The sequence below is a fragment of the Eurosta solidaginis genome, chromosome 2 (assembly GCF_040869045.1).
Source record: "Eurosta solidaginis isolate ZX-2024a chromosome 2, ASM4086904v1, whole genome shotgun sequence".
Classification (NCBI taxonomy): Eukaryota; Metazoa; Arthropoda; class Insecta; order Diptera; family Tephritidae; genus Eurosta; species Eurosta solidaginis.
The window spans coordinates 301898323-301921930 of NC_090320.1; the positions used below are offsets into that span (position 1 = coordinate 301898323).

Below are 23608 nucleotides of genomic sequence, written 5' to 3' on the forward strand. Positions count from 1 at the left end.
GTTAAGAAATGTGATTTGTTTTACGAAAATAGTTTGAAATTTTTGTTTTATTAAATATTCTTTTTCAATATTATTCACTTCGCTTTTGCATTCATAAATTTTTTTTTTTTTTTTTTTTGTTTTATGCCAAACGTAATTTCGCCAATTTTGAAATATTATAGTTCATTTAATTTCCATTGGTCTTTTTTTGTTGTTTGAAATTTGGCTTATTCAACTTAAGTTTGTTTTTGCTTTAGATTTGTGTTGAAGATTTTCAAGTGTGCTCGTATAATCAACATTTTCCTGCACTTCCATTTTTTCTGCTTGTTCTTAGAATTTGCTTCAAAACTTATTTTTATTTATTTATTTCAGAAGAAATCTGTGAAGTAGAAAATAATTACAAATTTTAGTTAAAATGTAGGCATATGAGTTGTTCAATATTTAAGTAATAAGAGTATTAAATTCATTAAATTATAAAACAAGTAAGGAAGTGGGCGTGGTTATATATATCGTTCATTTTAAATAGCGATCTGAGATGAGTGCCCAGGAACTTACATACCAAACTTCATTATCGTGTTTATGGACAGGCGGACGGACGGACGGACGGACATGGCTAAATGAATTTCTCTTTTCGCCCAGATCATTTTGATATATAGAAGTCTATATCTATCTCGATTAGTTTATGCCGTTACGGGGTACCGTTATGGAACAAAATTAATATTCTCTGTGAGTTCTGCTCAGCTGAGTATAAAAAAGTTGAAGCTATTCTTTCGAATAAAAAATGATGATCAAGAAGTTCTTTTGCAATAATTTTTGAACATCTATCATATATGATCTTTCACATGTATGCTCCAGGGACATTTTATATGTTGGTTAACAACATAAAAAATGCGTGGTTTCTGAATATCTTAAAGATTGCTTAAGCAGATCACCTCACTATTGATGTTTTGATTATAACATGAAAAGAAACAGATTTAACCATCACTGTAAAATTTGTGGAAAATATGGGGGCCAATGAGCAACAGCAAAGTCAAAATCGGTACCTGCATGTTTTGATTGCTCGCTCTTCTAATCGAATTTCTATTGAAAATATAATTTTTTTGGATTAATTATAAGTACTTAACTTTGGTTGGACTTTTCCGATTCTGTATCGGAAATGGTTGGTAGAAAACTTACAGATAATATATTTTAATTTGAAGCATTATTAACTTTTTCTTGTTTAAACATTTTTTATTCAACTTTTTGTTTTTTGATGGTTCTTTTCCAGCTCTTATATCTATCTATTTTCTGCGTTTTTGATCATATTTTAAAATTTTGACGTGCGTAAAGCTGGCAGACCCAAGTGCTCAAAAATAAGTTTAAGTTGTTTGAGAATTAAGTGCATTTTAGGTGCTATTTAGGGCCACAAAAGATAATTTAGGTGCTCATTTGGTTTTCGAGATATTCGCAAAAAGGTGTGGGTCTGCTAGGTTAACGTCAAGCTAGCAGACCCAAAATTTAAATTTCATTTTTTTTAAATAAAAAGTATATCAAAATTAGGAGCTATTTAGGTGCTTTTTAGGGCCACAAAAGATAATTTAGGTTTTCATTTCGTTTTCAAAATATCCGCAAAAAGGTGTGGGTCTGCTAGGTTAACGTCAAGCTAGCAGACCCACAACTTAAATTTCATTTTATTTTAAATAAAAAATACATCAAAATTAGGAGCTATTTAGGTGCTTTTTAGGGCCACAAAAGATAATTTAGGTTTTCATTTCGTTTTCGAGATATTCGCAAAAAGGTGTGGGTCTGCTAGGTTAACGTCAAGCTAGCAGACCCACAACTTAAATTTCATTTTATTTTAAATAAAAAATATATCAAAATTAGGAGCTATTTAGGTGCTTTTTAGGGTCACAAAAGATAATTTAGGTTTTCATTTCGTTTTCGAGATATTCGCAAAAAGGTGTGGGTCTGCTAGGTTAACGTCAAGCTAGCAGACCCAAAATTTAAATTTCATTTTTTTTAAGTAAAAAGTATATCAAAATTAGGAGCTATTTAGGTGCTTTTTAGGGCCAAAAAAGATAATTTAGGTTTTCATTTCGTTTTCGAGATATTCGCAAAAAGGTGTGGGTCTGCTAGGTTAACGTCAAGACAGCAGACCCAAAATTTAAATTTCATTTTTTTTAAATAAAAAGTATATCAAAATTAGGAGCTATTTAGGTGCTTTTTAGGGCCAAAAAAGATAATTTAGGTTTTCATTTCGTTTTCGAGATATTCGCAAAAAGGTGTGGGTCTGCTAGGTTAACGTCAAGCTAGCAGACCCACAACTTAAATTTCATTTTATTTTAAATAAAAAATATATCAAAATTAGGAGATATTTAGGTGCTTTTTAGGGCCACAAAAGATAATTTAGGTTTTCATTTCGTTTTCGAGATATTCGCAAAAAGGTGTGGTGGGTCTGCTAGGTTAACGTCAAGCTAGCAGCCCCACAATTTAAATTTCATTTTTTTTAAATAAAAAGTATATCAAAATTAGGAGCTATTTAGGTGCTTTTTAGGGCCTAAAAAGATAATTTAGGTTTTCATTTCGTTTTCGAGATATTCGCAAAAAGGTGTGGGTCTGCTAGGTTAACGTCAAGCTAGCAGACCCAAAATTTAAATTTCATTTTTTTTAAATAAAACGTATATCAAAATTAGGAGCTTTTTAGGTGTTTTTTAGGGCCACAAAAGATAATTTAGGTTTTCATTTCGTTTTCGAGATATTCGCAAAAAGGTGTGGGTCTGCTAGGTTAACGTCAAGCTAGTAGACCCAAAATTTAAATTTCATTTTTTTTAAATAAAAAGTATATCAAAATTAGGAGCTATTTAGGTGCTTTTTAGGGCCACAAAAGATAATTTAGGTTTTCATTTCGTTTTCGAGATATTCGCAAAAAGGTGTGGGTCTGCTAGGTTAACGTCAAGCTAGCAGGCCCAAAATTTAAATTTCATTTTTTTTAAATAAAAAGTATATCAAAATTAGGAGCTATTTAGGTGCTTTTTAGGGCCAAAAAAGATAATTTAGGTTTTCATTTCGTTTTCGAGATATTCGCAAAAAGGTGTGGGTCTGCTAGGTTAACGTCAAGCTAGCAGACCCACAACTTAAATTTCATTTTATTTTAAATAAAAAATATATCAAAATTAGGAGATATTTAGGTGCTTTTTAGGGCCACAAAAGATAATTTAGGTTTTCATTTCGTTTTCGAGATATTCGCAAAAAGGTGTGGTGGGTCTGCTAGGTTAACGTCAAGCTAGCAGCCCCACAATTTAAATTTCATTTTTTTTAAATAAAAAGTATATCAAAATTAGGAGCTATTTAGGTGCTTTTTAGGGCCTAAAAAGATAATTTAGGTTTTCATTTCGTTTTCGAGATATTCGCAAAAAGGTGTGGGTCTGCTAGGTTAACGTCAAGCTAGCAGACCCAAAATTTAAATTTCATTTTTTTTAAATAAAACGTATATCAAAATTAGGAGCTTTTTAGGTGTTTTTTAGGGCCACAAAAGATAATTTAGGTTTTCATTTCGTTTTCGAGATATTCGCAAAAAGGTGTGGGTCTGCTAGGTTAACGTCAAGCTAGTAGACCCAAAATTTAAATTTCATTTTTTTTAAATAAAAAGTATATCAAAATTAGGAGCTATTTAGGTGCTTTTTAGGGCCACAAAAGATAATTTAGGTTTTCATCTCGTTTTCGAAATATTCGCAAAAAGGTGTGGGTCTGCTAGGTTAACGTCAAGCTAGCAGACCCACAACTTAAATTTCATTTTATTTTAAATAAAAAATATATCAAAATTAGGAGCTATTTAGGTGCTTTTTAGGGCCACAAAAGATAATTTAGGATTTCATTTCGTTTTCGAGATATTCGCAAAAAGGTGTGGGTCTGCTAGGTTAACGTCAAGCTAGCAGACCCAAAATTTAAATTTCATTTTTTTTAAATAAAAAGTATATCAAAATTAGGAGCTATTTAGGTGCTTTTCAGGGCCAAAAAAGATAATTTAGGTTTTCATTTCGTTTTCGAGATATTCGCAAAAAGGTGTGGGTCTGCTAGGTTAACGTCAAGCTAGCAGACCCAAAATTTAAATTTCATTTTTTTTAAATAAAAAGTATATCAAAATTAGGAGCTATTTAGGTGCTTTTTAGGGCCACAAAAGATAATTTAGGTTTTCATTTCGTTTTCGAGATATTCGCAAAAAGGTGTGGGTCTGCTAGGTTAACGTCAAGCTAGCAGACCCAAAATTTAAATTTCATTTTTTTTAAATAAAAAGTATATCAAAATTAGGAGCTATTTAGGTGCTTTTTAGGGCCAAAAAAGATAATTTAGGTTTTCATTTCGTTTTCGAGATATTCGCAAAAAGGTGTGGGTCTGCTAGGTTAACGTCAAGCTAGCAGACCCAAAATTTAAATTTCATTTTTTTTAAATAAAAAGTATATCAAAATTAGGAGCTATTTAGGTGCTTTTTAGGGCCACAAAAGATAATTTAGGTTTTCATTTCGTTTTCGAGATATTCGCAAAAAGGTGTGGGTCTGCTAGGTTAACGTCAAGCTAGCAGACCCAAAATTTAAATTTCATTTTTTTTAAATAAAAAGTATATCAAAATTAGGAGCTATTTAGGTGCTTTTTAGGGCCAAAAAAGATAATTTAGGTTTTCATTTCGTTTTCGAGATATTCGCAAAAAGGTGTGGGTCTGCTAGGTTAACGTCAAGCTAGCAGACCCACAACTTAAATTTCATTTTATTTTAAATAAAAAATATATCAAAATTAGGAGCTATTTAGGTGCTTTTTAGGGCCACAAAAGATAATTTAGGTTTTCATTTCGTTTTCGAGATATTCGCAAAAAGGTGTGGTGGGTCTGCTAGGTTAACGTCAAGCTAGCAGCCCCACAATTTAAATTTCATTTTTTTTAAATAAAAAGTATATCAAAATTAGGAGCTATTTAGGTGCTTTTTAGGGCCTCAAAAGATAATTTAGGTTTTCATTTCGTTTTCGAGATATTCGCAAAAAGGTGTGGGTCTGCTAGGTTAACGTCAAGCTAGCAGACCCAAAATTTAAATTTCATTTTTTTTAAATAAAACGTATATCAAAATTAGGAGCTATTTAGGTGCTTTTTAGGGCCACAAAAGATAATTTAGGTTTTCATTTCGTTTTCGAGATATTCGCAAAAAGGTGTGGGTCTGCTAGGTTAACGTCAAGCTAGTAGACCCAAAATTTAAATTTCATTTTTTTTAAATAAAAAGTATATCAAAATTAGGAGCTATTTAGGTGCTTTTTAGGGCCACAAAAGATAATTTAGGTTTTCATCTCGTTTTCGAAATATTCGCAAAAAGGTGTGGGTCTGCTAGGTTAACGTCAAGCTAGCAGACCCACAACTTAAATTTCATTTTATTTTAAATAAAAAATATATCAAAATTAGGAGCTATTTAGGTGCTTTTTAGGGCCACAAAAGATAATTTAGGATTTCATTTCGTTTTCGAGATATTCGCAAAAAGGTGTGGGTCTGCTAGGTTAACGTCAAGCTAGCAGACCCAAAATTTAAATTTCATTTTTTTTTAAATAAAAAGTATATCAAAATTAGGAGCTATTTAGGTGCTTTTTAGGGCCACAAAAGATAATTTAGGTTTTCATTTCGTTTTCGACATATTCGCAAAAAGGTGTGGGTCTGCTAGGTTAACGTCAAGCTAGCAGACCCAAAATTTAAATTTCATTTTTTTTAAATAAAAAGTATACCAAATTAGGAGCTATTTAGGTGCTTTTTAGGACCACAAAAGATAATTTAGGTTTTCATTTCGTTTTCGAGATATTCGCAGAAAGGTGTGGGTCTGCTAGGTTAACGTCAAGCTAACAGACCCACAACTTAAATTTTATTTTATTTTAAATAAAAAATATATCAAAATTAGGAGCTATTTAGGTGCTTTTTAGGGCCACAAAAGATAATTTAGGTTTTCATTTCGTTTTCGAGATATTCGCAAAAAGGTGCGGGTCTGCTAAGTTAACGTCAAGCTAGCAGACCCTAAAACCTAAATTATCTTTTGTGGCCCCAAAAAGCACCTAAATAGCTCCTAATTTTGATATACTTTTTATTTAAAAAAAATGAAATTTAAATTGTGGGTCTGCTAGATTGACGTTAACCTAGCAGACCCACACCTTTTTGCGAATATCTCGAAAACGAAATGAAAACCTAAATTATCTTTTGTGGCCCTAAAAAGCACCTAAATATCTCCTAATTTTGATATACTTTTTATTTAAAAAAAATTAAATTTAAATTGTGGGTCTGCTAGCTTGACGTTAACCTAGCAGACCCACACCTTTTTGCGAATATCTCGAAAACGAAATGAAAACCTAAATTATCTTTTGTGGCCCTAAAAAGCACCTAAATAGCTCCTAATTTTGATATACTTTTTATTTAAAAAAAAATGAAATTTAAATTGTGGGTCTGCTAGCTTGACGTTAACCTAGCAGACCCACACCTTTTTGCGAATATCTCGAAAACGAAATGAAAACCTAAATTATCTTTTGTGGCCCTAAAAAGCACCTAAATAGCTCCTAATTTTGATATACTTTTTATTTAAAAAAAATGAAATTTAAATTGTGGGTCTGCTAGCTTGACGTTAACCTAGCAGACCCACACCTTTTTGCGAATATATCGAAAACGAAATGAAAACCTAAATTATCTTTTGTGGCCCTAAAAAGCACCTAAATAGCTCCTAATTTTGATATACTTTTTATTTAAAAAAAATGAAATTTAAATTGTGGGTCTGCTAGCTTGACGTTAACCTAGCAGACCCACACCTTTTTGCGAATATCTCGAAAACGAAATGAAAACCTAAATTATCTTTTGTGGCCCTAAAAAGCACCTAAATAGCTCCTTATTTTGATATACTTTTTATTTAAAAAAAATGAAATTTAAATTGTGGGTCTGCTAGCTTGACGTTAACCTAGCAGACCCACACCTTTTTGCGAATATCTCGAAAACGAAATGAAAACCTAAATTATCTTTTGTGGCCCTAAAAAGCACCTAAATAGCTCCTAATTTTGATATACTTTTTATTTAAAAAAAATGAAATTTAAATTGTGGGTCTGCTAGCTTGACGTTAACCTAGCAGACCCACACCTTTTTGCGAATATCTCGAAAACGAAATAAAAACCTAAATTATCTTTTGTGGCCCTAAAAAGCACCTAAATATCTCCTAATTTTGATATACTTTTTATTTAAAAAAAATTAAATTTAAATTGTGGGTCTGCTAGCTTGACGTTAACCTAGCAGACCCACACCTTTTTGCGAATATCTCGAAAACGAAATGAAAACCTAAATTATCTTTTGTGGCCCCAAAGAGCACCTAAATAGCTCCTAATTTTGATATACTTTTTATTTAAAAAAAAATGAAATTTAAATTGTGGGTCTGCTAGCTTGACGTTAACCTAGCAGACCCACACCTTTTTGCGAATAACTCGAAAACGAAATGAAAACCTAAATTATCTTTTGTGGCCCTAAAAACACCTAAATAGCTCCTAATTTTGATATAATTTTTATTTAAAAAAAAATGAAATTTAAATTTTGGGTCTGCTAGCTTGACGTTAACCTAGCAGACCCACATCTCGAAAACGAAATGAAAACCTAAATTATCTTTTGTGGCCCTAAAAAGCACCTAAATAGCTCCTAATTTTGATATATTTTTTATTTAAAATAAAATGAAATTTAAGTTGTGGGTCTGCTAGCTTGACGTTAACCTAGCAGACCCACACCTTTTTGCGAATATCTCGAAAACGAAATGAAAACCTAAATTATCTTTTGTGGCCCTAAAAAGCACCTAAATAGCTCCTAATTTGGATATACTTTTTATTTAAAAAAAATGAAATTTAAATTTTGGGTCTGCTAGCTTGACGTTAACCTAGCAGACCCACACCTTTTTGCGAATATCTCGAAAACGAAATGAAAACCTAAATTATCTTTTGTGGCCCTAAAAAGCACCTAAATAGCTTCTAATTTTGATACACTTTTTATTTAAAAAAAATTAAATTAAAATTTTGGGTCTGCTAGCTTGACGTTAACCTAGCAGACCCACACCTTTTTGCGAATATCTCGAAAACGAAATGAAAACCTAAATTATCTTTTGTGGCCCTAAAAAGCACCTAAATAGCTTTAATTTTGATATACTTTTTATTTAAAAAAAATGAAATTTAAATTTTGGGTCTGCTAGCTTGACGTTAACCTAGCAGACCCACACCTTTTTGCGAATATCTCGACAACGAAATGAAAACCTAAATTATCTTTTGTGGCCCTAAAAAGCACCTAAATAGCTCCTAATTTTGATATACTTTTTATTTAAAAAAAATGAAATTTAAATTTTGGGTCTGCTAGCTTGACGTTAACCTAGCAGACCGCACACCTTTTTGCGAATATCTCGAAAACGAAATGAAAACCTTAATTATCTTTTGTGGCCCTAAAAAGCACCTAAATAGCTCCTAATTTTGATATATTTTTTATTTAAAATAAAATGAAATTTAAGTTGTGGGTCTGCTAGCTTGACGTTAACCTAGCAGACCCACACCTTTTTGCGAATATCTCGAAAACGAAATGAAAACCTAAATTATCTTTTGTGGCCCTAAAAAGCACCTGAATAGCTCCTAATTTGGATATACTTTTTATTTAAAAAAAATGAAATTTAAATTTTGGGTCTGCTAGCTTGACGTTAACCTAGCAGACCCACACCTTTTTGCGAATATATCGAAAACGAAATGAAAACCTAAATTATCTTTTGTGGCCCTAAAAAGCACCTAAATAGCTCCTAATTTTGATATACTTTTTATTTAAAAAAATGAAATTTAAATTTTGGGTCTGCTAGCTTGACGTTAACCTAGCAGACCCACACCTTTTTGCGAATATCTCGAAAACGAAATGAAAACCTAAATTATCTTTTGTGGCCCTAAAAAGCACTTAAATAGCTCCAAATTTTGATATATTTTTTATTTAAAATAAAATGAAATTTAAGTTGTGGGTCTGCTAGCTTGACGTTAACCTAGCAGACCCACACCTTTTTGCGAATATCTCGAAAACGAAATGAAAACCTAAATTATCTTTTGTGGCCCTAAAAAGCACCTAAATAGCTCCTAATTTTGATATACGTTTTATTTAAAAAAAATGAAATTTAAATTTTGGGTCTGCTAGCTTGACGTTAACCTAGCAGACCCACACTTTTTTGCGAATATCTCGAAAACCAAATGAGCACCTAAATTATCTTTTGTGGCCCTAAATAGCACCTAAAATGCACTTAATTCTCACACAACTTAAACTTATTTTTGAGCACTTGGGTCTGCCAGCTTTACGCACGTAAAATTTTGTTTGAATAATCTCAAATACTCAGATTATCCTAAAAAATATTTTTTCTTTTGGGTTTCCCTTGTTTTTTTATAAACTTTTTCGTGATTTCTTCACAGCTCGAGAAGGGTTTTAAATTACTTATAGGAAATTCGTATAAGTTTTTTCCCGGAAAATTCTTGACATTTTTATGGTCGCAATAGAGGGCTTTCAATATGTGTAAAATTTAGTACAGTTCAAAGGAATAACGGATAATTTGGTGAAAAATAAAAGTATAACTACATAAGTAGATAACCTGACAAGAACGCTTACGTGAATAGCCCCAAAAAAAATATCACGCATTTTATCGTAAATATGTCTAAAACAGTTTATTTTTAGAGATTTTATGATACCCCGAATAGCCGGCTAGTGAAATTCTGCTGCTATATATGTCTATAAAACTCCTATGTACAAAATTGACTGGCTAAATTTTCTTTAAGTCCCAATTTTATAACATAACTGAATAGAAAAGTAACACTTTGGTTTGAACTACATCTGTTTACAATATTAAAACGTGCGATATATGTATTAAATTTGACGTACTTATACTTGAAATGTCTGCTCGATACGACAAGGGTTAATGTAAATTTTTTTAATGAAAATTCTAAATCTTTAGGTGTTTTATTCAAAAGAAAAGTCAACTTTTAGTATGAAATAAGGTGCAGTCTAGTATACAATCAAACATTGGAATGTATCGACAATCCATTAAAAAGACATTTAAAAAATCGAACCTGAGCAAATGATCACTTTTTATGCACAAGGCCTTCCTTTTTATTTAATTTATAATATAAATAAATATAATATCAATAAAATACTTTAGAACATTTCAAATGAACTAATCTGATCGAACCTATAGGCTCAAAGTAAAAATATTATGCGGTTTTGAAATGACCTTTTTAGACTTGAAATTCGCTTAACTAAACTTTCATTCCATTCGTTCTATTAAATTCTATGTTCTGACTGAAAAACAAGAAACAACTTGCTCGCATATTTCGCGTGTGTCACCTTTTCTTTTCACAAGTTTCTCACCTATAAAAAAGAATACTAACTTACAGAACAAGTCTTCATTGTTCTATGGATTGAGATTTTCAAAAACTTCTTAAGTTTTGAAGTATGTATTTTTCGAATATGTTTCCGAAATTAAACTTTTTTTTAGACTATCAAAAATAAATTAAGTGGAAATTAGCAAAACAGATCTTTTTAATAACATTGATTTCAAATTCTGTACGACAGTAGTAAAAATTCACTACCAAAAACAATCTAGAAAATTTTTCAACTATCCAAAATGCATTTAAAAAAAGTCAAAGACGCATACACATTTCCATACCATTAAGACTCACACCAAACGCCCTAACTTGCAGCAGGAGTGTGCATTAAATGCACGTGCAAACAAACATAGATGAAAATTCCCAACCCCTCAGTGAGACCAACACTTTGCAGACCTTATGAATATGTAAAAGGGTTAGTTTTTCCAGTTTGGTCGAATAAACTACACACACTTTGTACTTTCATGCATATCTAATGAGTGTCCTTTTATTAATATTTTCTCGAAATGTAATGTTTCACAGCAGACCGACAGTTGCAGTTCGTTGCAGGCGCATTCGATGCGCTTGAACGGGCATTTACAGTTGGGTGGTGTTTGTAGTTGCGACCGATCCACAGTCAACAGGCGCACCACATCCTGGATATACAATCACATTGAAATTCCACGAAATCATTTTTGCACGAGCACGTTTCGCTCACACCGGGCACTGCGATTTATTTATACATGCATACATACATATATACATACGTGATTACCAAAGTACATAACATTATTTGAAGTGCAAAACCGCATATAAAGCTTTTGCAAAAAATTGGCAATGGGCGCTTTGAGCGAACACAACTTTTATTGATACGTTGCAAACATGTTTCCGTCAGTTGTGTGATTGAAATTTTGTTTTATGAACGGCGAGTTGAACCAACTGCTAAAATAATTATTCTTCAACTTTAGGGAAAAAGACTCCATAAATTTTTTCACACTTCAATTGTAATATTGAGAGGTACCATTTTATTAATAGCCAGCACTTTGAAATGGCAAAGAATTGCCAAGCAGCCAAATAAATGCGCTGAGTCAACGTAGCGTGAAAATGTTTGCTCAATAATTTGACGTAAAATACAAACATTGAATGATCAAAAATACTCAACGGTTTATCACTAAACGGTACATGAGCAGTTTTTTGAAATGCAAATATATTGAAAGTATGGGAAAGAGAAGTTGCATGGTTTTACCTAACCGACAGAGTCGTTCCGTTTATTGGCGATAACAGCTCAGCACCTTTAGATTAACGAATTCTAATAATCGTCACATAATAAAAATAAAAGTTAAAATTTTTTTTATTTTTTTATAAAAGACACTTTTGCTTCGTTGGACTTTCAGTCCAGAAATAAATTAGTTTTTGAAATAGCCTTTAAAACTTGTTTACAAGAAACAAAGTAATCACACAGGTACAACAGAAATAGCCACAAAACAATTAACGCACCAAACCAACAAACCCACAAAGAATATCAAACGACTAAAATTACGGACTTTTACCTGCCTCAGTAAAACCCACCCTCGGTTCTGAATAAGCACACAGCTCATACACATAACTAAATATACACAAGCATCAATTTGGCAATACCTGTTCATGTACCTACGAACTACGAAATACAGGACAACGACAACAACAGATCAGAACGAAAATCGACACTGATGATGGCACAACGACGAAACCGGTTTGTCTCAAAAACAAATTTGACAAGGGATGACGGAAAATCGTTCCAATATACATTATTTATCCGCCCTGTCGGAAAATCAACAAAACAAAATTAGTCAGGATAGAAGAGCATGCTGAAACTACTAAGATAAATTTGAGAACGCATGGTGGAGTTTTTTGCATGTACCTTACCCCGTTGTTGTTGTTTTTTTTAACGGAAAAACCCGCTCCCCGAAGGATTAACCCGATGAGGCAGGAGCCCATGCCTAAACTTATTGTTTCGATTACCGAATCACTGCAGTATTTAGAAGACAAGCTGTAAATCTTGCTGGGGACACAACTGCGAAAATAGCTATTTTCGTATTTGTTACAGCTTGGTTGTGATAAAATAGCTGGCACCCTTTTCGTTTAATCAAAAACTGGTACTGGTATTTCGCCGATATTTCCAGAAAATGACTCAGCAAAATGCCTTCAACTCAGTTGTGTCCTAAGACATTGCGGCATGTCGGAAGGCGTGACTTTATTTTTGTTTCAGGCGGCCACAGTGGTGTAGTGGACACGTGCTCTGCCTGCCACACCGAAAGCCATGGGTTCAAGTCCTAGGAAACAAATTTTTTCAAAAAATTTGTCTAAGCGTGGCCGACTCTCGGTAGTGCTTTGACAAACACTCCGGGTGTATTTTTGCCAAGAAAGGCTTCGCCGTGAAAATTCAGCTACAGTTCGGAGTCGGCATAAAACATGTAGATTCCGTCCCGCAAATTTGTAGGAAAAAGCAAAAGGAGTACGACGCAAATTTTGGTTTTGAGAAGATCAATAATACATTCAGTTGGCCTTTAGAGCTTCGAGGTGGTTTTCACCAAGTTTTGTCTGCTAAACTAGTTGTAGTTCTCTAAAGTATACTCCTCACTTCACTAAAGTATGAAACAATGACTATGTGAAAACGACTCTAGAACTAAAAAAAAAGGTTAAACTACTATGTTGAAATTATAAAATTCTATTTAGCGGTATTTACAAGGATACAAAAATTTTCTTTTTTCCAGGGACCCTCACAACATTATCTCTTTCAACTCCTTTCTTTGGTTTTGGCACCAATTCTGCCTTACATACAGGTGTACTAATAGCGATGCGTGGCGTGAAAGTGGTGTATAGCTTTTATTCTGAATTCCAATTGCTAGTTAATCGCCTTTGCACATACACCGACAGTACATTTGTTTTATGTATGAATGTTGAAAAGTCCTTTCATGTTCCTTGCCCGTGTTTTGCTGTGCGGCAAGTAAACCAAGTCTTTGTTTTTTCTTCTTTTTTATTTTACTGCTGGCGCTGGCGCTTGAATAATGCAGATGCGCGCATTAATTTACATGAAAATTGTTTTTTCGTTTACTCTTTCTCTTTTATTTCTGTCCATAGTTGTATTTGTATAAAGGTTTATTCTATTATGCCATAGGGCAAATCTGTGCAGTTGCAATGCGACTTTGGCAAGTTTGCAGTGAATGTTTTGTTGTTGGCATTACTGCATGTTGTTGTACTAAAACACAAATAAATCAAGAAAGGGTGAAAAAGAGCGCTGCACTGTGCAGCAGGGAGCAGGATTTTTTACAAAACCAACACCCCTTATTTCTTTTACTTATATTCCTGTTATTCTTTGTATAGCACTATGCCACTGAAGTTGTGCTTCTTCTAGCAAAATACAAAGCACACACACACACACACACAAGTACTGCGCTCTAAAAGTGGTGCACCATTTCAGTTTCTGCTGCATATACATAACTACATTTTTACTTCTGACAGCGCAGGCGAATTTCATTTTCGTTTTCCTTTATTCCATATTTGCTTATAGCTAAATCCTGCTTTTTGCTACATTCATTTTCCTACTTTAGGCGCTACTGAGGACACATTTATGTACATAAGTCACGGTAGATTTGTTTGTATGTCGTCTGCAGTTTTTCCTGCTTGGTTTTTGCTTTCACGACACTTTTTTGTGGAATTTTCACTCACAACCAAATTTTCTATTGCATACTTCTAGGGTTGCACAGAGTTGGGGGTGGAAGCTTTTGAATGGCGGGAGTATCTAGGAATACATTCATACATATGCACATCATAAAATGACTAAATAACCGCTTTAACTTATTGATTTTTTTTACTAGATAGCACTTTTTTTATAAAACTAACTTTTCTCTCAATTCTTGCTTAACTTGGCCCTAAAAATCGTACCTTAGAAACAAAATAAGACTTTTCAGTTATTTTAGAAAAATGTTTTTAAGTTAATACGAAATACAAACCAAGGAGATGTCAGATAAAACTTTTTGAAACACAGTGACCATCAAAGATCGGTCTAATATAATAAACCATTTTTTTCGAGGCAAGTGCCGAACTGTAGCAAAGTACCAAGCCCTAAAAACAAGATTCTGGAAAACGAGGTTCTAGAAATCGCTATGCTGATAGTCTATGTTCTAAAATTGTATCACACAGCTTTTAGCTTAAAAATTGTTTTAGCATTTAAATCGTCAATTATTCAGGGACTTCATGGACTCAAATAGCTGTCGGAATGGGATTTAAAACTAATAAATATTTCTAACATTGGTTGTTGAATTTTTGCATCAACCTAGATTAATAAACCAATATGTATGTATAACTTATTTAGATTAAATTTGCATTAGGTATCAACTGCTAAGTGGACCCTTTTATCTCGGCTGCCATTTCAATATTGCCTTATCTCATAATTTGTGTAAGGAATGCTGTATTTCAGAAATCTGTTGAACAAAATTATATCTCAGAATGTATTTTAAAAACGCCTCATCTCAGCATAACAATACATTTTGAGCTTATAAATATCTAAGATATGGCATTATTCAAGCGAATTTTGAATTTTTTTCAACAATATTTTCAGATACGACCATTATAGAAAAAATAAAAAAAAAACAAGCTAAGATTTTCTTGAACCTTGTTTTGAAATTGGTCCTTTTCAAAATAGGATAATATTCCACACAGGCGCCGATATTTAGTACCTACTTCAAATGGTTTTATTGGAGGCAAAATAGCCTTACTTAAATGGGATATTTAACGTGTTTTTTTTTTTTTATATTCAAATAAATAGGTACGTCGATATAAGGGGAGCCAAATAATATTGTATGTGCGTCTAATTATTTCTTGAGCAACGAAGGATAACTGTATTAATGATTTTTTTTTAATGGAATTTGTAAATCTATTTAAAAATTTTTGTTTGGTGCAGTTATTCTCTTTTACTTATGTGTATTTTCAATTCGAATATGTTAATTTGAACAAATTTTCTGAAATCTGCTGATTCTGAGAAATAAAGGAAATGCCGAAATTACGTGGCTACTATGTTTGTGGATACCGAAGTTAAAATAGAAATGTCTTGAGATTTACCAAAAAAATTGGTAAAGTTCTACAAGACGGTGCACCACCTAATTTTTATCAAAAATTATCAAAGGTGGTATCAAAGGACGCGTGTCGACCTCCGTTTTTAGAATCCGGAAGCGAAAATTACAATTTTTATTTCTGTCAAAAGATATAAGCAAAAAATCGGTTCTAATTTTCAGGTGGTTGTTGTTTTTTGTCAGATTTGTTGTACACACACACTAATGCAGAAAGGTGTTCTGCGCGCATTTAGTTTTGATCCCCAAACCGGTGTCGGACCCACCCAGGGTAATTTTTTATAAGCGAAAGGTGTTTTATGCAAAAAAAAAACTATGGATCGGACCACATATTTCGGACCCTCTCGGGGTCGTTTTCCGGTTTTTTGTGAATAACTTTCGACAGAAATAAAATTTTTGATTTCCGCTTTCGGATTCTTAAAACGGAGGTCGAGACGTGTCTTTTGATAACACCTTTGATAAAATTGTTTGATAAAAATTAGGTGGTGCACCGCCTTGTAAAATGTTACCAAAAAATTTATAGCTGAAACCAATTTTAACAATAACTTTTTAACGGTGTCATGATTCTTTTGATATTTAACTTTAAATGGATTGTTGCGTCAAAACTTGAAAATCGTTATTATTATTATTTATAACTGGTTTGATAATTTAACGTTGAGTGTTTTTTGATGTTAATCGGAGCTGAGTATATGCAGTTTTATCGAAAAAAATTACCCAGCTACATAGTAGATACATAAGAAATTATAAAAACATGCACTTCTGTAAAATTTTTTTTTTTTGTTTCGTTTGGCTATTCCATTAATTATTTCCATATTTCTGTCATTACCCCAAAAGGCCTTTGAGGCCTGCTGTTAACTTTGGCACATTTACACTCTCACTCTCGCATGCATTCGTGTATCATTAGATAAAGATATGTATATATTGTACACTCCTTTATTTTCATAATATCCACTTTACCCTTAATAATGAGCACTCACTTTAAGAATTTAATTTCCACTCAATGCAACTTTAGGCGCTAATTTTGCTTTTATTACTTATTAATATTAGTTCACTGTTATTTCCACGAATAAAGTTTCAAAAGCGCATAAAAAATTCCATAGAAAATCAATCGCCGCTTTTGCAAGCGCATTTCTCCACTAAACAACATTAACTGCTGCTCTCAGTGCTTTGCTGCTTTGCTAATATCGTTTTTTAGCGCTTTGCAGTCGCTGTCACTGCGAAATTCCTGTTTCCTCTACTAGGATCACTGGGATGCTGCAAAGGAAATCTTGACAGCATTAATCTGCTATGTAGTTATTTTTTTGCCAAATATTTATGTAGGTACACTTTATGTAGTTTAGTTTATTCATTTCTTTTGTAGTTTTTCTTCGTTATTCTTAGTTCCACACAAAAATAAAAAAAAATGTTTTCAGAACGCATAACCGTTTGGTGTTTGGAAGCTTAAATAAACATATTCCCAAAAAATGTTAACATTTTTGTTTTCGTTATTTTTTTTTCGTAAACACACACATTCACACAGTGGTTTTCGGTCTAACACATGTACATACATTGTATGTATGTACGATGAACATGGGTCAGGGGTATAAGTTATTAATAACTTAATAATGGATATATGACCATTGAAAATTAAAAAAAATTATCAGATAAACAAAAATTATATATTTTTTAATGCAAACTAATCAGTTCCGTACTTTTAATTCAAAATTCTGCTCCTTCTTCACTTGTGGTGGTGGGTGATTTGTCCCAGTTTTCGACTGCACTACTGCCGTTTCAGTTATTTCTGTTCAGCATTCAAAAATATGCGATGGCTTTGCTGCACTTCAGCATTTTTTAAATAGTTTTCTATTTTGAATTCTGGGTATTTTAAAATCATTCAATTAAAACACTGAACCAATTCGTTTTGCTTAGATTTTTTTCAGGCATATCTTTTCCGTATTTTGGGGATTTGCATGAGAACAAAATGTGTACGGGTTTTGAAAATTATTATTTATTGTATTAAACAAAAATTGTTTTTTTTTTTTTGGCGTTTATAAAACTTTTTTTATTTAATCAATATTTTTGTTTTTTTTTTTTTTGTGTATTTAATAACTTTGAATTTTTGTTGTGTAAAAATTTGTTAGAAGAAAAACGTAACGAGACGAATGCGCACACATTTGCTGCGAGCGAACACCTCCGAAACCTGGGGCCGAATTAGACGAACAGAATTTCATAAATTGCGTTTTTGGCCCACCAAGCAATTAAAGCTGAGCGAGCAGCCACAACATCGGTTAGACAAAACAGCATAATACAGCGCAGCGACAGTAGCAGCAAAAATACATCAACCACCATAAAACAGCAAGAGAACGCACTTAAAAGCAATAGCAAAGCACTAGAGAGCGCAACGTGACTGCGATGTCTGGCGTAAGCAGTAGCAGCGGTGTTAGCTTTTGTAAAACGCATAACTGGCATTCTCACGTTAAATCAGAAGTAAAAGCAGCTGACGTAGCAGCAGCTTCGAACATGAGTACTATGCAGCATACAAACATACCTACAGAGATATGAGATGACACAACACTCACACATGAAAAGCTAAAAATACCCCACCAGTTGGGGCCACAACAGAATTGCACACTCTCGCGCACACAACACCAGGCAATAGACCGCGCATCGCATAACGCGGCAAATGCGCTGTTGCATAGTTACGTTATTTTGCTGGCAGTGTGTTTGTGCATGCTCTCTGCATTCATTTGATGGAGTACAAAATTAGCGAGAAAAGAAAATGTTGTGTATGCAAAAACAGCAGTCTTACTCAGAAATAGTAGAATAGCAAAAGTAAAAAACTGTGGTTGAGTGTGAGTTAACGAGAGAGCTTTGTATCGTAGCGCGTAGCGACAGCAACAATAAGCAAACGCATTTTCTGCTTTCAAGTGCTGTGCGTGTAAATATCTACTTCACTATTTTGTATATACAGTGGGCTGGAATGTCACCTATTAGAACTTGTATATATTACCTCCTTAGTCATTTTCCTGTAGATGGTAGAGTCCGATTCAGGACTTTATTCCCTACAGCTAGGGCCATAAGGTTTAGCAACTTGTGATGCCATTCTATTATATATTGAAATTCCAAACTGTTCACGAAAATTTGAAAGCATATAAAAACAAGTAAGGAAGTCTAAGTTCGGGTGAAACCCAACATTACATACCCAGTTGTATACTTGAAATGCTGTTGTTGTTTGCTTTGTGTGCTTAATAGTGTTACAAGGTTGCGCAATAATTCAGAGGCAAAAAGAATACACAGGCTAACACCAATCACCTTGAGCGGGTATTAATGCAGTTTTCCTTCAGATATGGGTATTTCCCTACTGTTTATTTTAAAATAAAGATATAACAGAACAATAAACATAAACACATACGTGCCATTGTACTAAAAAGCGTTATTACAAAAAAACAGCAGGGTTATTAACGAAATTTTCCAACTTTTACTAGAAATAGCTTATTACCTGCATCTACGTACTTTTACAAAATCTTTTATATAAAAGAAGGCGATTTAACCGATTTAGTCCATTTTTACCATATACATATGTAATACTCCTATATTGCTAATAGAAAATGCTCGCAATGTGTTTTGCATTCGAAATCAAAACAAGGCAGCCTATAAAATTTTTGTGATTGTAGCAGCATAAGTGTGAAAAGAAAAAAATTTAAATTTAGATACATTCGATTATTGAATACAAAAACAAATACGTTTAAAGAGCAATATATTGGCATTCTGATGTTTAGGAATGTACCTAGCCTTTTGTGGCAATATAGGAGTATTATGTACATGATTTTTACTGAAAATATTTCCTGTTAAAAGGCATATATGTGCACCAAATTTTTCGTGGATTTATGGCACCAGAAACGTTGAGAAATGCATTGTAAGAAAGGGGCAGTGTCACGCCCATTTTTCAAGATTTGAATTTTTCCACATTTTTTGTTACAACGTCACAAAATACGATTGGTACAAAACTATTTTTCTCTAAGATTTAACTTATTATTTTTGCCTACGACCCTTTTTAAAGTCATTTATATAAAAGTGGCCCTTAACCAATCATCGATTTTTGCTAGAAATTTTTCCTGCTATAAGGAAAGTATGTGTACCTCCCGAAACATTGATAATTACTCAGACACCAAAAGGGGCCACACCAATTTTCAAAAATTTTAGTGTTTTCCAATTTAATGTTATAGATCAATTTAGAAAGTAAGATTCTATTGATACAAAGCTCTTTTACGCTAACATATAGCTTATTATTTTGGTCTACGACCCTTTTAAAAATCTTTTATATAAAAGTGGACGTGATCTTTAACCGATCTCGTCAATTTTTTCTAGAAATATTTCCTGCTATAGGAAAAATTTGTGTACTTAAGTTTGTTACGATATGTAAATATTTCTTCAAGTTATGGCTCCCGAAACATAGAAAATAGCTTAGTCTTAAAAGAGGCGGTGCCACTCCCATTTTTTTTAATTTTTCCTATTTATTTTTATATATCCACTTTGGAAATGAAATAGATACCATTGATATAAAGCTCTTTTTTGCAAATACATAGCTTATTTTATTCGTCCAAGACCCTTTTAAAAATCTTTTATATAAAAGTGGCCGTGGTCCTTAACCGATTCCGTTAATTTTCCTTCAACGCATTCTTTATAGCAGAGACAACCCCTCTGCCGAATTTTGTTACGATAGGTTTAACGATTTTTGATTTATGATAAATAATATTTGTAAAATTGATTTTATCACAACTAGGTGGTGGCACGCCCATTTAAAAAAAATTTTCAAATTTTTATCAAGAGTCTCAATATCAGTCCACACATCAAATTTCAACATTCTAGGTATATTATTTACTAAATAATCAGGTTTTTTGTGTTTTCCAAATTGTTATATATATAAAAAGTGGGCGTGGTTATCATCCGATTTCGCTTATTTTCAATACCAATCTATTCCGGGTTCAGATAAGCTCGTATACCAAATTTGGTGAAGATATCTCAATATTTGCTCAAGTTATCGTGTTAAGGGAAAGATGGACAGACGGACGGACAGGGCCGAATCAATTTTTTTTTCGATACTAATGATTTTGATATATGGAAGTCTATATCCATCTGGATTCCTTTATACCTGTACAACCAACCGTTATCCAATCAAAGTTATAATACCCTGTGTACAAGTACAGCTGGGTATAATTAAAGCCATGCATTTTTCCCATAATTTCTCCGAGCAGATTGACTTTAAATTATCAACTTCTTGGGCAACATATTAAAGGCCGGAAATGAAAAGTGAATTTGTTTTAAGAGTGAATGAAAGCAAACTTATTAACATATCTGTAAAAGTGCGGTAAAAAAATAAAACCCCATTAAAAGCTGGACTTTTCATTTTTTCTTTAAAACATTGACTTTGCTTTAATGTTTTTGTTTTTTCCATAAGAAACAGACATACCCGATCATTTAAGTTTCAGGATAGCCCCGGGATTATTTTACGTATTTCGCGGCAAATTCAAAACAACTTCAAAATTCACACAAATTCAAAACCACTTCAATTAATAAAATAAATAAAGAATAAAGATTGTTTCGGGAAAAATTTGGGGCAGTTGCAGCATCTTTTAGGATACACTTCAGGATTACTTTTGGAATTATTTCGAAACTATTTCGAGTCCAATTCGGAAAAATTTTAGGACAGTTAGAGGATCATAAAAAAATCCCAATACTAAATGAAATTGCTCACATTTGGCCCCGAAATAGTCTTGGGATGGTTCTGAGGTGATCCAATAACTTTTCCGAATTGGTTTGGAAATAGTCTTGAAATAGTCCTGAAGTTGTTCCGAAATGATACCCAATGCTTCAACTGCTTCGAAATTGTCCCGAAACGTTCTCGAAATTGCTTTGAGGTCCTTCGGAAATTATACTTAAAATAGCTCCGAAGTGGTCCTAAAATTGTTCTTATGGAAAAATACAGTGGGTCTATGTTTTAAGGAAAAAAAATGATAAGTACAACTTCCACTGCCGTTTAATATTTTAACCGTACTTTTACGGATATGTTCGCTTTTATGCACTCCTGAAAGAAATATACTTTTTATCGTCAGCCTTTCATATGTCACCATACAAGGGGAAAACGTGCTAAAGGCGTTCCTATTTTGTCAAATATGTAACTGGCTCCAAAACGATAAACCGGTGCTCGCGAAGGGTAGTCTAGAGAAAATCTCCATGTAGCTTTTGGTCACTATTCTAATTACAATGATTTCGATGAATGCCCCACGGTGCAATTCTGCCTCGTCTTTATTTCCTATACGATATTTTCTCAGAATTTAATTTATTTAACTTCGCTTTTTCAAATTTGTTTTGTATGATGTTTGCTTTTTCTAGCTCACTTATGTTATTTGCTTTTATTTATTTTTATGTGTTTGCCTTGCGATTCAGCTACGTTGCAAATGCAAAAGTCGGTTCAGTAGTCCATATAAGATTGGAGAGAGGTGGATTTTACTCACATGTACGCAGCATATCCTTGTGAAACGAGTATGTATGGAAAAGCCCCAATGTATTGAAGCACGTTTGTAAAACAAATGAAGAAGATTTATATACATGCAATATCTGTGAGCATGGGATTCATATTCTTATTGGCGGTAAAATTTTAGGTTTCAAATACTTTGGCTCTGCAAACTAGAGAATATACTCTTTGTATTTACATTTTTTACTCTCTGACAACCTTAACTAACTCTCTGAAAGTTTTAAAAATTTTGCCTCTATTTAACTTTTTGTAGGGATTACATTTGCGCTAGCTCTACAACAAACAGTGCTTGGATTTCATAAAGTTGGGAGGCAGAATGGTAAATCTACTATAATTAAAGTGAAGTGTGGAATATAGTACCATGCTAGGACGATATATATCAACAATCTCTTAAATCGAACGGGCTTTCTTTCAGATTATGATCAACTTATCTACCTATTTGTATACATCTGTACACTGGCCTCTGAACTTTATTAGCCTGATAAAGATAGCATATTTTCCGTACAATATTGCATTTACATCTTTTTATAGTCCAACAAGCAATTCTGCCCAAACTCAATTCAGAATGGAAATGAGTGCTTTTGTTATCCTAGAGTTATAATTTCCAAAATTTTCACGAATTTCGCTGAAGAAATCAATTTTTGAGCAGCTCAACAGAAAACTTAGTTTTAACAAGTAAGGAAGGCTAAGTTCGGGTGTAACCGAACATAACATACTCAGTTGAGAGCTATGGAGACAAAATAAGGAAAATCAATCTGGGGTAACCCTGGAATGTGGTTGTATAACATGTGTATCAAATGAAAGGTATTAAAGAGTATTTTAAGAGAGAATAGGCCATAGTTCTATGGATGAACGCCATTTAGGGATATCGCCATAAAGGTAGACCAGGGCTGACTCTAGAATTTGTTTGTACGATATGGGTATCAAATGAAAGGTGTTACTGAGCATTTTAAGAGGGAGTGGGCCTTAGGTCTATCGGTGGACGCCTTTTCGAGATGTCCCCATTAAGGTGGACCAGGGGTGATTCTATAATGTGTGTGTACGATATGGGTATCAAATGAAAGCTGTTAATGAGTATTTTGAAAAGGAGTGATCCTTAGTTCCATAGGTGGACGCCGTTTCGAGATATCGCCATAAAGGTGGACCAGGGGTGTCTCTAGAATGTGTTTGTACGATATGGGAATCAAATGAAAGGTGTTACTGAGCATTTTAAGAGGGAGTGGGCATTAGGTCTATAGGTGGACGCCTTTTCGAGATATCGCCATTAGGGTGGGCCAGGGGTGACTCTAGAATGTTTGTACGGTATGGGTATCAAACGAAAGGTGTTACTGAGCATTTTAAGAGGGAGTGGGCATGAGGTCTATAGGTGGACGCCTTTTCGAGATATCGTCATTAGGGTGGGCCAGGGGTGACTCTAGAATGTGTTTGTACGATATGTGCATCAAACGAAAGGTGTTACTGAGCATTTTAAGAGGGAGTGGGCATTAGGTCTATAGGTGGACGCCCTTTCGAGATATCGCCATTAGGGTGGGCCAGGGGTGACTCTAGAATGTTTGTACGATATGGGTATCAAACGAAAGGTGTTACTGAGCATTTTAAGAGGGAGTGGGCATTAGGTCTA

General features: G+C 33.3%; 1 protein-coding gene across 1 annotated transcript in view; it reads right to left on the bottom strand.

Annotated features, from left to right (window-relative positions):
• chinmo (Chronologically inappropriate morphogenesis) overlaps positions 1-17687 on the bottom strand; it is a 185731-nt gene extending 168044 nt beyond the window's left edge. The window contains exon 1 of the mRNA XM_067768781.1: positions 17165-17687. The gene's annotated coding sequence lies outside the window, so the exon portion shown is untranslated. The remainder of the gene's footprint in view (positions 1-17164) is intronic.
• Positions 17688-23608: the final 5921 nt, after the last annotated feature.